The sequence below is a fragment of the Coturnix japonica genome, chromosome 1, assembly GCF_001577835.2.
Source record: "Coturnix japonica isolate 7356 chromosome 1, Coturnix japonica 2.1, whole genome shotgun sequence".
NCBI classification, from domain to species: domain Eukaryota; kingdom Metazoa; phylum Chordata; class Aves; order Galliformes; family Phasianidae; genus Coturnix; species Coturnix japonica.
The window spans coordinates 102,683,615-102,699,796 of NC_029516.1; the positions used below are offsets into that span (position 1 = coordinate 102,683,615).

Sequence of the window (16,182 nt, forward strand, 5' to 3'; positions counted from 1 at the left end):
CAGCAGAAGTAATGAAAATGCCCAATGAGTGTTGCTTAGTGGGTGTTGCTTTACTCAAATAATGTGTTCTTAATTTATGGATTTAAATTAATGTAAAACTCTTCAGAATGCTGCAAAAATCTTATTTTAAGTCACTGGTTTTGGTGTTTTCCTATGGGTTGTATGCCTTATTTATTTCTCTGCCTTTAAGGAGTATTTCCCAAGGAGATGTTTGTGTGGGAGTGATGGGATTTTGGAGATATAAAAGATTGTTCTACTGTCTTAATGACTTCCTGGCGCTCTTGATGAAAAGTACTCTAGCTTTTCAAACACAGTAGCTTCAAAGAGGCCTTTGAATCATTCAAGTATCCAAAAAAAGCCTGGTGTGTGTATGGAATCTGATATGACAAGCATTACATCCTACAGGAGAGCTAAGTTTCACGATTTTCTATTGTACAGTTAATGCTTTCATCATGACGGATTTACCTTGGTGGAAGCAGCATATCCTGGGACAGATGAAGGATGATTTTGCATTTCAAGAGTGGGTTTGATTCCTGACTGTACTGCTCATGCAGACACTGCATGACTGCCCTGCAGCCTGCCCAAGACAGATCATAAGCGTTCAGCACCTTTCAGTTGAAGATGCTGAAGAGTGATATGGCTGAAACACATCACGTATGAATATCAGGACAGACAGAAGAACTGTTTTGTGTATGTGAGCATGGTTACTGTAGTGGTACCTACCATATGTGTTACATTGCACTGATCAGGCTGTATAACTGGGCAGCACCCAGGATTGTGTTGTACTCTGAATGAGAGTTAATCTTTTTCTGCACAAAAAGGAGAGAGGGAGCCTGCTGTCCCACTTCATGATGAAAGTAACTGTGGAGAAGGAAATGCCATTCCTGTCTACAGAAGAAACGGACCCACAGCCAAGTTTCAAGGGTGAAAAATGTGACAAGGCTCCCAAAAGATCAGTTCAATTATTTCTGGCTCCCTGAGAGATGTCAGCCTACATAGCATTTTTGAGGTGCTTTTGGCCACCATGGTATCTTCTGAGCACCTCTGTGCTGTGCTATGGCACTGAGGAGCATGGTCAGTGGGCATCGTGGGTGATTGGACTAGGTGATCTTAGTGGACTTTTCCAAGCTTTACAGTCCTATGGTAACTAAAACACTGTCCTGTAGGGAGTGAAATGAAAATTAATCTGGGTCGGGCATACTGGGATTTGGGATGATCCTCAGTAATGCTACAGTTCAGTATTAGATGCCAAGGTGGCTTCATCACTTGGTGAATATGAAACTCTGTAACTAAATAAATCATAACAATGCAGTGGAGTACAAAAGAATTTCTGTGGTGGCAGAGAAGTATATAACAGCAATGAGTGGATTCATAAATAGTTTCCTAAATGAGAAGATTTTCTGAGCGACTCAGAGTTTCTGTGGGTCTAAATACTCGCTTTCAGCTGCAAATTTCTGTTATAAGAGCTATCTCAGGAGATGAAACCAGCCATTATCTTAATTCTTTTAATTGAGAGCAAGTAATGTTTGGTTTTTTACTAGGATTTTTACAATATTAGCAACATTTAAAGTACTTAAATGTATTCAGGTTGTAAAGCTTTAACTTTTTTGAATAATTTCTTCTAAGCCACTTGGAAGGTAAGGAAAATAGGAAAGCAATGATAAACATTACGCTTAGCTTGGAATAATAGGACTGGGGGTGATATTTTTCAGCAGATAGCTCAGGAATGAAAATGTCTGAGAAAAAGTGAAATGAATAGCAACTGAAAAATATGTTCTTTTCTACCAGGGCTGTTTTTTTATTATCCATTCCCATTTATTTTCTTTAATCTACAAGAAAAGAACCATTTATTCCAGGATCTGTTGGTTACGATCTTTTGAAATAAGAAATAAGCCTGCTGTAAAGATGTTTAACAACTAGTTAGACTAATATCAAGAATTTCTAATGGAAATATTCGGAATCCCTCATTTCCAAGGCCCTAATTGGAAGCAACTAACAGGATTGCATCAGTAAAATTTGCTTGAGGGGAAGCTAAAGGGGATTCATGTAATGAATTAAGCCCTATCTGGAGAAAATTATTTTCACTGTGAAACATTTGAGAAGCTTTGCAGCTGTTGAATTAAAAGAAAAACTACTTAATAATTCTGATTTTTTAAACGCGTTTTTACATAAAAAATCATGCAGACTGTTCTGCAGCAACTTATTGGAGGAGCTGGCAAAGCTGTTCTGAGACGCTTAAGTGTGAACAGATTGTGCTCCATTTGTTTGAAAACAACTTTTACCTGACTGAAGTGCTATGCCATTATACCTCTACCAAACACCTTGTAATTTTCACACACTTCTTTTTATGCCTGCTTTTAAAGCCACCAGTATGACAACATGGTGGCTTAGGCCTCAGGTTTAAAAATGGCCTGTTCTCTTGGAAACCATAGGTGCAAGTTCAGACTGCCCTAAGCTCAAATCATTCTCTTGGAAAAGTGCCCCCTATTAATTGGGTTTGGTGCTATTTGCAGCTTGCAATTCTTGATTCTATTGACAAAAGCTAACCCCTTCAAGACATTGACTGCTCTGTGGCTGTACAAAAGATGGCTTTTCAGCAGATGCGGGAAAAGTGGCTGGACAGAATTCTCCCTCTCTACACGCAGTTACACTCAAATATGTGTTTGTCTGTGGGCTCTCCGAGTCAGAGAGGTGTTTAATTCACCACTGCTGCTATCATAGGACTTAGTCCAACTGTTCTCACGCTGTCAAAACAGCTAGAAAGTAATGAATTTCTCATTTTTTCCCCATGGTGACTCTATCCAGATTTATGTGTGTGAAATGTGAGAGGGTAAGGTGTAACCAACCATCTTGGTGGCAGCTGAGCAAGTTCCAGCCTCTTTACAAAAATGTTGGAATTGGTGAGTGGGCAGCGAGCGCTTTGGTGTGCATGTGTGTGTGAATGTGTATCAGTCAACAGTGTGGGGAGATCATTCAGGAGCTAACAGCAGAGAAACCAGATGACAGTCTTAGAAAGGAATTCAGAATACAGAGGAAAAAAAATAGAACCTTCAAAAATGAAGGTAAAAATAAAAATCAAGCATGAAAAATTATTTGTTCATAGAGTACACATCTATTCCATCAAAACTGGCAAAAAAAAAAAAAAAAAGTTTCCCAAATTTTGCTTTTCATGAGGACGTTTCCTTGTTCATCATGAAAAATTAAACACTTGTGCTGCTTTGCAAGCCTTATTTTCTGAGAGACCTGAATAGCTACAGGTTAATTACTTGCATACAATGGAGTTCTTCAAACTTCTGTTTCAATTTTGCCAGTTTCTAGCAGATGAAGCTCCTGAGAATAGTTGCATTAATTCTTTTAAAGGTCCCATTTTTATTATTGCAGCAAAAGTTTACAAAAAAGTCAGATCAGCAGCCTCTGCTTCCCTATGTAGTCATGGATCTGCGGAATTCAAAGCACTGTTCTCTCGAAGCTGCTAATTGCCTGTCAATCATCTGGCACACTAGCAGCTCACACATTTTTGCTATCGACCTAGCAGATTAATAGTATAACACAAACAAAGGAACAAAGCCTAAACTGTTCAGTTGGGAAGGGTTATGTGTGGTCTTTTCAGGCCAAGATTAACAGAGAAATAGAAAAACAGTGTTCTTTGTAAAACTAAAGCTGCAGTGACCTTAACTCTGGCAAACAGACCGAATGAGTTCAGCAGTATTTGCCAGAAAAGCCTGCAACAGCAAGTGCTTTAGAAATAACACGAAAAAAACCCACAAAGAACGTAAAAGCAAACAAACAAACAAAAAAAGAAAAGCGCACTTACAGTGAAAAATCTTAACAAGCAAATGCTGTGAAATTAAAATGAATTTGCTCTAGCTTTTAGCAGTCGACAGCCTGGCTAACATGATTCACAGAACACTGTTAGAGACTGTTGAGAACTATGCCGCAATCCAGAGCTGAAAGTATGTTAGTATCCATGTAAGACTATTCTCAATTCAGCACTGTTTAAAAAGATTCAATTATCTCCTGAAATCTTTGGGTCTTGTATTCTTGGACTGAGAACTATCAGAAGTAGGGCACTGTTGTTATTGATGTTAATAATATTGTAGTTACTTATGTGTTCATCATAGCTGAGAATTCCAATCCAGTTCAGGACTCTGGTATGTTAGCACTGAGCCAGCAGCAAAACCATTTCCATTCTCTCTGTAGAATGTAGTTTCCAGTAAGGACTTCGTAATCAATACTGCAGTGAGATTTGCTCTCTAAGTAGAACAGTGTTGGATGGAGAAGAAAGGATGATTTGTGTCTGGATTGATGCTCCAAAGAGTACTTTAGCGACTTGTATAGACATTTACATGGTATTAATTAGTTAGAATCCAAGAAAAGCTGCTTGCAGACTAAAGGAGAAAATATATCCATAAATAAAATGGGCATCTTGTGTTCCTCAATTTTTTTTAGATAGGTTTTCTTCCAGGGATGTGATTTGCTTCTTCCTTTTACTTCCCTCTGGCTTCTTGTTTCTAGTCACCATAGCTGAGTCCACAACTTCATTATTCTAATAACAATGTTTTGTATCATGGACTGTGTGATAATTTGAGCCTCTGACATGACCCATGACAAAATATGACTATGGGGAGTGTTCTTTTTCAGATTAGGTCATTTCAGCAATGAGGCAGCTGGAAAAAACAACAAGTAGGCAGAGGAGAACTTGTACCATCTGGTGCTGCAGTCAGTGCATCGTGTCATCACAACCTGTATCTGTATTGCAAGCACTTACTGAAGAGAGCACTTTGCAGCTGCTGCCACTCCCAAATAATACATACTCTTAAGATCGGTCTTGGAAAATGTCAAAAGGCACAAACCAGGCAGCCTGAAACAAGAATGAGTTATTCTGATATAGTTTGACCTCTTAACTGGTCCAGGAATCTTTCCCGATATTTTCTGCAGCAATTGCTTAAATTCTGTTTAAGTAGCATCTCCTGTCTCTGCAGGTGCTTCCAGCGGCTTTGGATCAACCTTTCTTTCTTGTTTGTCCTTTTTTTTTTTTTTTTTTCCTTATTTTTTTTTTTTTTTTTTTTTTTTTTTTCCCTTCCCCAGTAGATAATGTCATGATCAGCTTAAATCCTCATTTGCTTCCAAAACATCAGTTCCCACCTAGCAGTGATCGTATGTTCAGGCAAGGCTTTATTGCTCTCTACAACTACCTGGAAGGAGTTTGTAGCGAGGTGGGCATCTTCTCCTGTGTAACTAGCAGTGGGGTGAGAGGTAATGGACTCGTGTTGTGCCAGGGGAGGTTGGGTATTAGGAAACATTTCTCCTCAGGAAGAGCAGTGATGCAGTGGCACAGGCTGCCCAGGAAGGTGGTGCAGTCACCATCCCTGGAGGTGTTCAAGAGCCATGTGGATGTGGCACTGATGGACATGGGCAGTGGGCATGGTGGGATGTGCTGGTGGCTGGACTGGATGGTCTTAAAGGTCTTTTCCAATGCTTATGATTCTATGATTCTACAATTCTATGATTTTAGCACCCATGCCACTGTGGATTTGAGATGTCACAGCAACACTAATTTCAGAGAGCACAAAACCAACAGCCAACAGATTTCAGCAGGGTTCCTACACATTAAGGCATCAAGTCATCATGAAACCAGATCCTCCACATTGCACTGATTTGAGCTTAGTCACATTCAAGTGGAAGCACAGAGCACCAGCTGAGTAAGGAGTCTGGTGTTTCGCATGTGGTTCCTTCAAGAGAGCTCTCATTACTCTGAGGAAGGGAAAGTGGAGAGTTTGTAAGATGTCTATTAAAAAATTCAGCTTGAGGTAGGAATGGATGTGTGAACCACACGTTTGGTCATGACTGTCTTAACTAATCAGTCTACAGGCTACGGCACACCTTGTGAAAGTTTCAAACTTTCAAGTTTTCATATGGAAAACTACAGTTTTCTTTACTAATATCCACAAACTGGAGAGAGAATGAATATGTGAGAACTAGTTTGTCTTTCAAACTAAATAATTCTTGTGACTAAATGTTGGTCTGTGAAGTGTCAGATGGCCATTCTGAATGTTTACTTTTGAAATTTAAATACAATTTAAAGATTCTATGTGGGTCTTGTAGTACTGACATTTTCATTCTTTCATTCAATGCACATAATTCATAAAAAGAGATTTCTGAAACAAAGAACTAAGATTGAATTCAAGCTATGTTTTCTGTACATATTATGTAATGTTCATTTGAAAATTCTCATTGCTACAGATATTCAATTCAGTAAAATCATTCATTGGCCTATAAACTGCTGATGAGTTTTAAGGCATTCACCTTCAGATACCCTTCCTCACCCTTCTTTATTGAAGGCTGCAAATAGCACTATTTCATCTTGGAGTCATAAAAATACAAGGAATTTTCAACCTGGAATCAAAGCCAGGAATGGCAGTCAAAGAAACTGAAGTAAGGGCATGTAGTAAAGACAGGTAGAAGAATATTTCAGACCTTAGAAAATCAATTGAGAAGTAATGAACATTGATGTACATATAAAACTTGCAGTAAGTCTCATTTATTCATTGCAAGGTTTGATAAAGGGCATCACATTTGCCTGCTACAGAGTTGGAGCAGGACAGATTACACTACATAGTGAATATATTCTTTGGTGTCTTATTGATCTGAAGGGGAAATACAGGTTGTTCTGAGAGTACGAACTGGATTGAAAGCCACTAAAGTCAGTGGGAAGATTTCTTTTGACTTCAGGGGTTTTAGAGCAGCTTCCATCTATGAAGCATAGGTTATGTGATCAATGTAAATTGATTACAATTCTGGGCCAGAGGAAAGAATACTATTTGCCTGCTCCAGATGATCTGTAGCTACTTCTTAGCATTTTAGTTTGTGAACATAGTTGCAGGGAAGAAAACTGTCTTCAACAAATCATCTGAGATAAAAAGGTCTACATTCTTGCATGCATTCTCCATCCCTGACATCTGTAGGACAAGCAACACTCAAACTACTGTAAGCAAAAATGCTAATCTGAATTGAACCCAATGCATTGTGCTTTGAAGTAGTAGAGTTCTCTTGAAAAAACAACGACAACAACAAAAGAAAACAAACAACCTAGCTATCCTCATCAGGAGACCAAGCACCAGATGCTAAGAAGGAGATATGGAACATCAGAAGGGATGTCCTTTGTCCTTACAACCAAGCCTAGTTGAGCATCTCCATGAAGTAATATTTTCATCTTCTCAGTCTCATGATGTGTTTGAAGAATCCAATTATAATTCTAAAACTGGAAAAAAACAAATAAATAAATAAATAAATGATGGAGAATTGACTCCATCCATTTCAAGGTATACACAATGGTGAATGGATGCGGACACTTAAGATAAGCATTTATAGTACTTGTGCTGTACCACTTTTGGCTCCATTGACAATTTAAAGTAGTTTTGTTTCTTCTTTAAAAGAGAAATGTAGATAACATTTGGAGGGCTACTGAACTTTCCTTCTAGGTACCTCTGATTCTAACTGGCACTATCTCTAATCAAAATTGTAAATTCTTCTTTGCAATATGTGCACAAGTACCATGAGACAGCTCTTTTCCTCTTTCTCCTTTCTTCTCTTCATTTCAAGATACCATAGATTGGTACGCTAGAGTAGCGGGACTGATTTCTCCTGATACATGGAGGAATAGAAAAAATGGCACTGGAATTCAGGTCCTGTATAGCACAGGTTGGTTTGGAATTTCAGAAAGATACGATAGATATAATATGTTGTGTGCTAGTGACAAGTCACAAACTATCAATATTTCACAAAGACTTTTTGTTCTCTGATTTTGACAGCTGCAATTTGCCTTTAGTTACTCAGAAAGAAACAGTAGAATAGGTTAATTAAAGCTATCTTGTCCTGTCTAGCTCAGGAGGAGCCAGAAATGTGTTTCTGGGAAAAACAGAAAATGTTGAATGGAATTGTAATGTTTGCTTAATGTCATGGAAAGACTGAAGGTTTGGAGTACTGTGGAGAAAAGGATGCTTTTGGCAAGTCAAGTAATTACATTTCAGGACTAGTTTTGAGAGGGACTATGGGTGATTCTGGTAAAGCTTTTCAAAGGACAATATTCTCTGTTCCAGTATTGTTACTGTTTCTCTTGACAGGACTTCCAAGAAATAAGAAATTAGATTTATACAGAGGAGTACATTTTATTAATTTCCTTCTAAACAGAAACCCTCTAGCTCTGTTAGCTTGTACCTTTCTTCCAGCACACTGCCATCAGTCGTGCAGATGGAAAGCTGAGCTATTGATGTGTAAAATGCTGGACAATGCCTTCAGGTTCAAATATAAGTACTTGCAAACAGTATAAAAACAATCACTGTGATTGCCAATTGCAACAACTACAGTCTGACCCTAAATTTACTTTTTCATTACTGTCCCTCACCAGTGTCAAAGAGTAGAGATCCTTTTACATTAAGTATCGGAAAAGTCGTTCATAAATAGTTTTTGAGTATTTCATTATGTCGCAGATCTCATTTTTGCAAGTGTACCTACTTTTGAAATTTCCCATGGTACAGCACACAACAGATAATTGGGTTTCAAATGTTGAAACAAGCCAAATCTTATTTCTGTTTGAGATATTCTTTATTTTAAATTCCAGAGTAGAAGTAATCTACTATGGCTTAGCTACTTTTTGGTTATAGGTCCAATAGTTACACTTGAGAAGCGGGAAGGATTGTATTTGTTACCAGGTACTGTGAGTATCTATAGTAAAATCAAATACCTAAATGACTGCTAGAGTGACTACTTGGTCCTTAGAACAAAACCACAAAACTTGTGTGGGGAGTTTTTTCTCAGCATATGGCAGTCACATCTCTCAGACAACGGGGACACTTGAGTGCAATCCATACATTCACATGCTAGAAATGGGATTAAATAGACGAGGTATAACACTAATTTCCAGGAATTCGCTACTTCATTTCTGTCGCAAACCACTGCAAGATCATCAAGTATGACGAAGAATAAGAAAAAAGTTGTCTTCCGCATTTTACATTCAGCAGCAGCCACAGTGCATTTATCTACAGTAAATTGCTTGTGCATCTGCTTACTTCCCAAGGCTTCAATGCATACTAATTACTTTCTCATGTATATTAACTAGGATTTTATAGCTTTTGCTGCTTTGTGCACAGTTTCATATCTTCATCCCATAGCTCTTCTGCTATCTTGCTTGCTTAGAGCTGAAAATATTTTTACAGAAGTCTGGAGCAAATTCCTATTTGTACATGGGCAGAATCTTATATAAGTTTAATGCTGAACAGTACAAAAACCAAAGTCTTAGACAAGTCTTAAATGTATACCTCTAAGATCATCCAGTACAACTGTCCACCTATCACCAGTATTTCCCACTAAACCATGTCTCTCAGTACAACATCTAAACATTCCTTGAACATCTCCAGGATCAGTGACTTCACCACATCCCTGGTCAGCCCATTCTAGCACCTCACCACTCTTTGGAGAATTATTTCCTGACATCCAAACAGAATCTTTCCCAGCACAACCTGAGGCCGTTTCCTCTAGTCCTACTGTTAGTTACATGGGAGAAAAAGCCAACTGCCACCTCCCCACAACTTCCCTTCAGGTAATTTTAGAGAGTGATAAGGTCATTCCTGAGCATCCTTTTCTCTAGACTAGGCAATCTCAGTGCTGCTCCCCATAAGACTTGTGCTCCAGACCCCTCACAGCTTTGTTGCCCTTCTATGGACATGCTCCATGGCCCCAAATACTGTAGTGAGGGGCCCAAGACTGAACACAGTACTCGAGTTGTGGCCTCACTAGGGCTGAGTACAGAGGGATGATCACTTCCCTGCTCCTTCTGGCAACACTATTTCTGATACAAGCCAGGATGCCATTGGCCTTCTTGGCCACCTGGGCACACTGCTGGCTCATGTTTAACCAAGCATCAAACAGCACTCCCAGGCCCACTCCTTCCCATTTCATCACCACTGAATATATCCTTTTCTGTATTACTTCTTGGCCTAAATAAAATGTAATTCAGCATTGATATTAATGCTGCATCAGGTCATTACACCTTGCTCTGCTTCAGTAATTCACTCCATGGTCTACAGGTTGCCTTTATTAACAGGTCAGCCTGAGAATTAAGCCTGTTGAAGGAGAACTGCAAATAGGATTCCCCATTCCCTCCTAACTGTTCTGACATATTACCTAATTTTCACAAGCCCATAAAACTTTTAGATGAGAAGTACCTACCCATTTAACTTTGCAATGCAGTCACGCCTTGCTGATTTAGAGCTTTATCCCCACACACATATAATTTAAACAGATGCAGTGTTTAATTTATTGTGGGAATCAGAGTTTGGGGGCAACATATTCCAAGTAATGCACTCAAAAAATTTATCATTGCTAGTTAATAGCTGAAAGGTTATTGTATTAAATTTTAAAGAGTATTTTGCATTATCTTGTGTACTGGAATGGAACTAGCCTAAATTGGTGCTAAATGTTCCTCTGGTTTGGTCCACCTTAGCTTTTTGAAAGGTAGAATCAAAAAACACAAGTTTTGTTTTAAAGTAGTTACACTCGGTACCTGTCACGTTTGATTGGTAGGTTGAATCAGCATATGATGTTTAAATTGGGGCTCAACTGTGGAAATAGACTATAAAAGTGTGATAGGCAGAAATTCCGCATTTGCAGTATCATATGACACTTCTTACACTTTCCTTATGCATTACTTGTATTCCCACTCTCCACTGTCTAACACTCTACCACAGGACTTGTTACACACTGTCACTTACAACCATCTGCCACCAAATTACTTCTTCTGGGTAATTTGAGAGTGTTGTGGCTTTTTCAGAAGTATATACTAGAATTGCATCCCGGCGTCTTTACATTTGCTTTACCTTTGTAAAATTATGTCCACTTCCTACAGTACCAAAAGAAAAAAAGGTTCCAGGACAATATGTGGAATTCTCAGGTCTCCTACAAAGTTCTTGTGGTCTCCTGAGAGCACCTCTAAATCTTTTCTCGTTAGAGTCCCTCTTCTTACAATTTGTCGATATTCTGGTACCTTCATACTTAATGCTGTGAGGAAACAGTAATGAGAAGGCAAATACCACATAATCAGGTAGTCTGCTGAAGAAGATCTGATAATAATTCCAAAGTAAATTCCTAAGTTTAAAGTTGAAAAAAGTTTTATAAATCAGTTCTGTAGATGGTTTAGGTGGAGATACCCAGATACATAGGGAAGTGCCAAAGACAAAGGCTCACTCTCCCATTTACATTTATCCTAACAAATTTCTGAATGCTCTTGGCCTTCAAGGGCACACTGTTAGCTCATGTTGAATCATAGAATCATAGAATCACTCAAGCTGGAAAATACCTTAAAGATCATTGAGTCCAACCACAACCTAACCATACTACCCTAACTCTGACAACCCTCTGCTAAATCATATTTCTGAGCACCACATCAAACGGTTTTTAAACATATCTAGGGATGGTGACTCAACCACCTCCATGATGAGCCTATTCCGGTGCTTAACAACCCTTTCTGTAAGAAGCTTTTCCTAATATCTAACCTAAACTTACCCTGGTGCAACTTGAGGCCACTTCCCTTTGTCCTGTCACCAGTGAGAAGAGGCCAACCCCACTCTCACTACAATCACATTTCAGATATTGGAAGAGAGCACCAAGGTCTATCCTCAGCCTCCTTTACTCCAGACTAAACAGCCCCAGTTCCTTCAGTCTCTCCTCGTAGGGCATATTCTCCAGGCCCTCACAAGCCCTGTTGCCCTTCTTTGGATCTGAAGCTTATCTAAAGATCTTTTTTAGTAGAGCTGCTCCCTAGCCAGTCATTCTCTATGTGGTAAGCCCTTGCAGTGAGCTACCCCATTCTCAATGCAGGGCTCTGCATTTTTGTTGAACTTTATTAGGTTTCATTCAGACAATTTCTGCAGCCTACTGAGGTGCCTCAGTATCTCAGCCATGTGTATTTTACTCTTCCTTCCAGTTTGATGTAATTTTCAGACTTGCTGAGAGTGCTTTCTATCCCGTCATGCAGGGCATTGATAAAAACACTAAATAGTATTGGTCCTAGTGTTGCTCCCTGAGGAATGGCACTAGTTAGTAGCCACTAGCTGCACTTTGTGCAACTAACTCTGGTGATAAACTTAGAGCCAGGATGTCCAGCCAGTTATCAACACTACAGCTTTTACAGTTTGTATCTCTCTAAGTTGGCCATAAGACTGGTATAAGAAAACACATCAAAGACCTTGCAAAAGACAAGAAAAAACACCAACAGCTTTCCCCTCATTCATGCTACCTGTTATCACAATTAGTAGATGTCTGGTGAAAGACAGTGAGGTTGCTCAGGAATTATTTTCTCTTGATAACTCCATCTGGTTGTTCCCAACCATCTTCTTGATCTTGATGTTCTTGGAAATTAATAATAAATGGAAACTCTATAGCTTAACTTCAGTTGACATCATCTAAATACCTCTGAGAAACCAGTACTGAAGTGACCCAATCTCACTGAATACCAGTGGAGCAAATCTACTAAACTATTATATAGGAGAACCATACCTTGCTTCAGCAATATTGATACATACTCTGCTGGTGTTTTAAAAAAAGGTTCTGCATGCTATGTTATAGTGGAAACAATCACACACTAAAGATGCTGCTGAAGGCTTTGGCAACAGCACCAGTATAAATAAGTTCAAAATTGTTATTTGCAGGTACTGTCAGCCTATCAACTCATCTAAACTGTTTCCTTAGCTGAGATCTGATATCCTGAGTTCAAATTTTATTATTTATTATGTCTGTGCAGCTATTGAGCCTTTTGAAGTGTAGAGGTTGCAAATAATTTCGTCTAGAACTTCAATCCATTCTTACTTTTAACAGCTTTCCTAGGATGCTATATTTAAATTCATATTCAGGAACCTCCTGTTCCTTGTATGAATGTTTCTTTTAATTAAATAGGATAAGTGCTTGCTACTGTGAGTGAAATTCTGAACCAAACAGAAATTGGATAGTATTATCTCTATGTGAATGTCTTTTGAGATAATTCCTGTTTGCACTGCCTCATTAAAATTGTCTAGCACATATTTAGCTCTTAAAAAAAAAAAAAAAAGAAGAAGAAGAAGAAGACCATAAAAGTATTCCACTTGAACCCATTTGCTTGGTAAGTTTTGTTCACCTTGTTTATAATTATCTTTACTTTTAAAATGTCAGTGTTATAAGGTTAACAAGTCCCATTTTCTGCAGCATGTATATTTGAAAGAGTCTGAGCTGAAGAAAAAAAAACCTTTTTCCTTTAACTTGCTAAGGTGGTACAGGCTGCTGCCAGCTTCACCTTATCAAGTTCTAAGAAAACCTTATTAATTCCTTCAGTTTTCACCCTCCAGTTTTACTCCTGCATCACTTATCCTAATGATTTCACTTGTGCTCAAACTATTTTTTAAGGCTATTTCCCAAGAATTCAGAAGGATTTGTTTCTGTTTATGTAATTGTTGCCTGGCAAATAGAAGTGAGCAGACTCACTGCTTCTTCATAACAAAAGCTCATGAAGTTAAAGAGAAATTGCTTCCTATCATTGCTGGAAAGTAACTTTAAAAAAAAAAGTCTTTTTTCTTTTCTTTTCTTTTCTTTTCTTTTTTTTCCTGATGTGTTTTTATTTTACTCAGTGACTTCCTCCCTAAACATATACAGACAGAAAATCTTTAATCTTCTGTGTAACCTCTGTTACCACAGAAAAGTGCCACTGTGAATGCAGATGCTCACAGTAAGGAATTACCTCTAAATGAAAGGAAATGCAGGCATATGGTGTCTGTCTTTCAGAAGTTTGTTAATATAAAGCAGAGTCATTCTATTCTAGGTCACCCAGCTATCCTAGACCCCAGTCAGCAATGATAAAAAAAAAACAAAAAACCCACCTTGAAGCTCAAAAATAGCTGAACACCGACCTCTCCTCTCCTCCCTCTCCCCTTCAACTTCCCTTTTCCCTTTTTTCCCTTTCCCAGCAGCATGCACACACATTCCTTTGGCCTTCTGGAAGGTGTCCTTGGTGGCCATCATGAAATGTATGGTGTCTTGCAAGGGGAAGTTTCTGCACACAATCTGCAGAGAAATGAGAAGCAGGAGAGATCCCATCACTGCTCTGCAGCAGCTCTTCAAAACATACAGCAGTTTTCTTAGTTCAGTGGCTTCCCGGTCATTCAGGGGGCCATCAAAACACTCCGGCTGTCTGAGAGACAGTTCTGCAGTCATTCAGCCCCTCACACAGGCTCTCGATGTCTCCTGTCTTGATGACTCTATTGGTCACCTTGGCTGAAGGGCATGGGGAGAAAAGGGAAGTCATGCTTCTGGAAATGGGACCGCTTTCCGTGGGGGAGAGACAGAGGACAGGGTGGGAAGAAGGCAGCTGCACACGGTGCCTCTCCCTCCTGTAAAGTAGGCCCAGCCCATGGGCTCTGGTAGTGCTGCGGAAGAGAGCAGAGGGATGGTACATGGCCGCTCTACTCACCTTGGATGCGGAGAAGGGAGCTCAGACAGGTGACGGCCAACTGTTGGGATGTGAGCATGGCGTCACATGTCAGAGGTGCCAGCAATCCTACCAAGGTGCCAAAGTGTTTGCAGGCATCTCCTCTCTGCAGAAGTAAAAGGCAGGAAAAAAGTTGTAGGCAGCCCCAGCTCTCCCTTGCTTCTCCTGCCTGTGCCTTCCCCACGCATGCACAGCTGGAAGAAGCCACGGCTGGGCTCTGTCTCCAGCAGAACCCCCATGAGCCGGCCCAGAGCTTTCAATGATGTTTGCTGAAGCTGAAAGCAGAAGAAGGGACTGAGGTGTGGCATCAAGGCTGCTGCCAGAGCATGGGTCGTGTGTGCTGAGGAAGGGCTCTGACTGAGAGGTGACTGGGAAAGATATGGCAGGTTACCTGCAGGTACTGAGCTGCTTGCTGTGACTTCCTGATCTTCTGCATCATCTCCGCTGAAGGGTGGGTCACAATGTTCTTGCAGCACAGAGCCAGCATGTCATACATGTCCTTGCTTCCTAAAGAGGGCTTCAGCTTGCTGACAGGAGGAAAAAAGGAAGAGAAAGCAGAAAGGGCCTTTACCAGTGCTCTCCAGGCTGGTTCAGACAACATCTGAGTTTCTCCTAATGGACAACTGCAAAGCCAACACCCCCAGCCCGTGCTGCTGAGCTCTGTCTTTAGTTTCAGCAGCACCCGCCTTCTCCCTGGCAGCAGTGAACCACCTCCAGCTCTGAGAGGGAGGAGACTCCAGGTCTCCCTTCTCTTCCCTGCCAGGAGACAGGAGCACCAGGGCCTTTTTCCCTGCCCAGAACCTCAGCTTTGCTGGGCACAACAGCACAGCCAACTCTCCTGTAGATGTGGCTCCCCACCCCCTGTCCCCTCCAGGCCTTTGGGAGCTACCCAAATGGAGGACCACCAATCCTGCCTTGTAACCCCAGAGGCTCCCACCCTTACCTGAACTGCTCCAGGGCCAGAACCACCCCAGGATCTCCAGCAGCTTGCCCTTCAAGGAGGGGTTAAAGCAGGTAAAGGCAAGAGAGGTTATGGCCAGAAAACCACCAGGTATATTGGCCACGAGCCAGCACTGAAGTCTGACACATTCCTGAAACATCAGAACTATGCTCACATATATTTAATTAAGTGATCTTAAAAGTTTTTTTCCAATCCAGACCATTCTACTACATATGTAATATATGTTTTGCTAGATGAATGTGGGCTGTCTGAACAATCAGATTAAAACTGGAAGTGTAACTGCTCATAAGACAATTTGATGAAGTACTTTATGTAAATTTATTTAAATAATACAGCTCTTTTAATTCTGTTTTTGTTTTAAAATTAATGTAGTAGCATATGTGTAGAGCAAAGTTTGCTAGTTAATGTAAATTTTCACCGTGACTTTTCTCTTTTACATACTTTTCTCTCTCACATACCCTGCCTGTGCTTCCCTCCACTGTAATCCTTACAATCCTTCAAGTAAGCTCTGTAGCAACTCAGTCACAGAAAACATGAATGTGATCTTCCAAGGCACTCAGAGTGTTCCCAGAGTCCTGATTTTATGCCACAAGGCAGGCCTGCTTCTGGTTTCCTTAAAGTAAGTGATAAAATTTCCCTTGTCTCAAACAAGATCCATAGGCAGAGCTTCTCTAAGTGTACACTTTTCTCTTGCAGTGGCTGGCTGTTTTCC

The 16,182-nt window shown here is 40.1% G+C and overlaps 1 long non-coding RNA gene across 1 annotated transcript; it reads right to left on the bottom strand.

Annotated features, from left to right (window-relative positions):
- Positions 1-14,703: 14,703 nt before the first annotated feature.
- Positions 14,704-15,497, bottom strand: LOC107324749. The gene is made up of 3 exons (XR_001559550.2): positions 15,453-15,497; positions 14,901-15,036; positions 14,704-14,784 (listed from the first exon to the last, which is right to left on the bottom strand). It is a non-coding gene; the product is annotated as an uncharacterized LOC107324749 (long non-coding RNA).
- Positions 15,498-16,182: the final 685 nt, after the last annotated feature.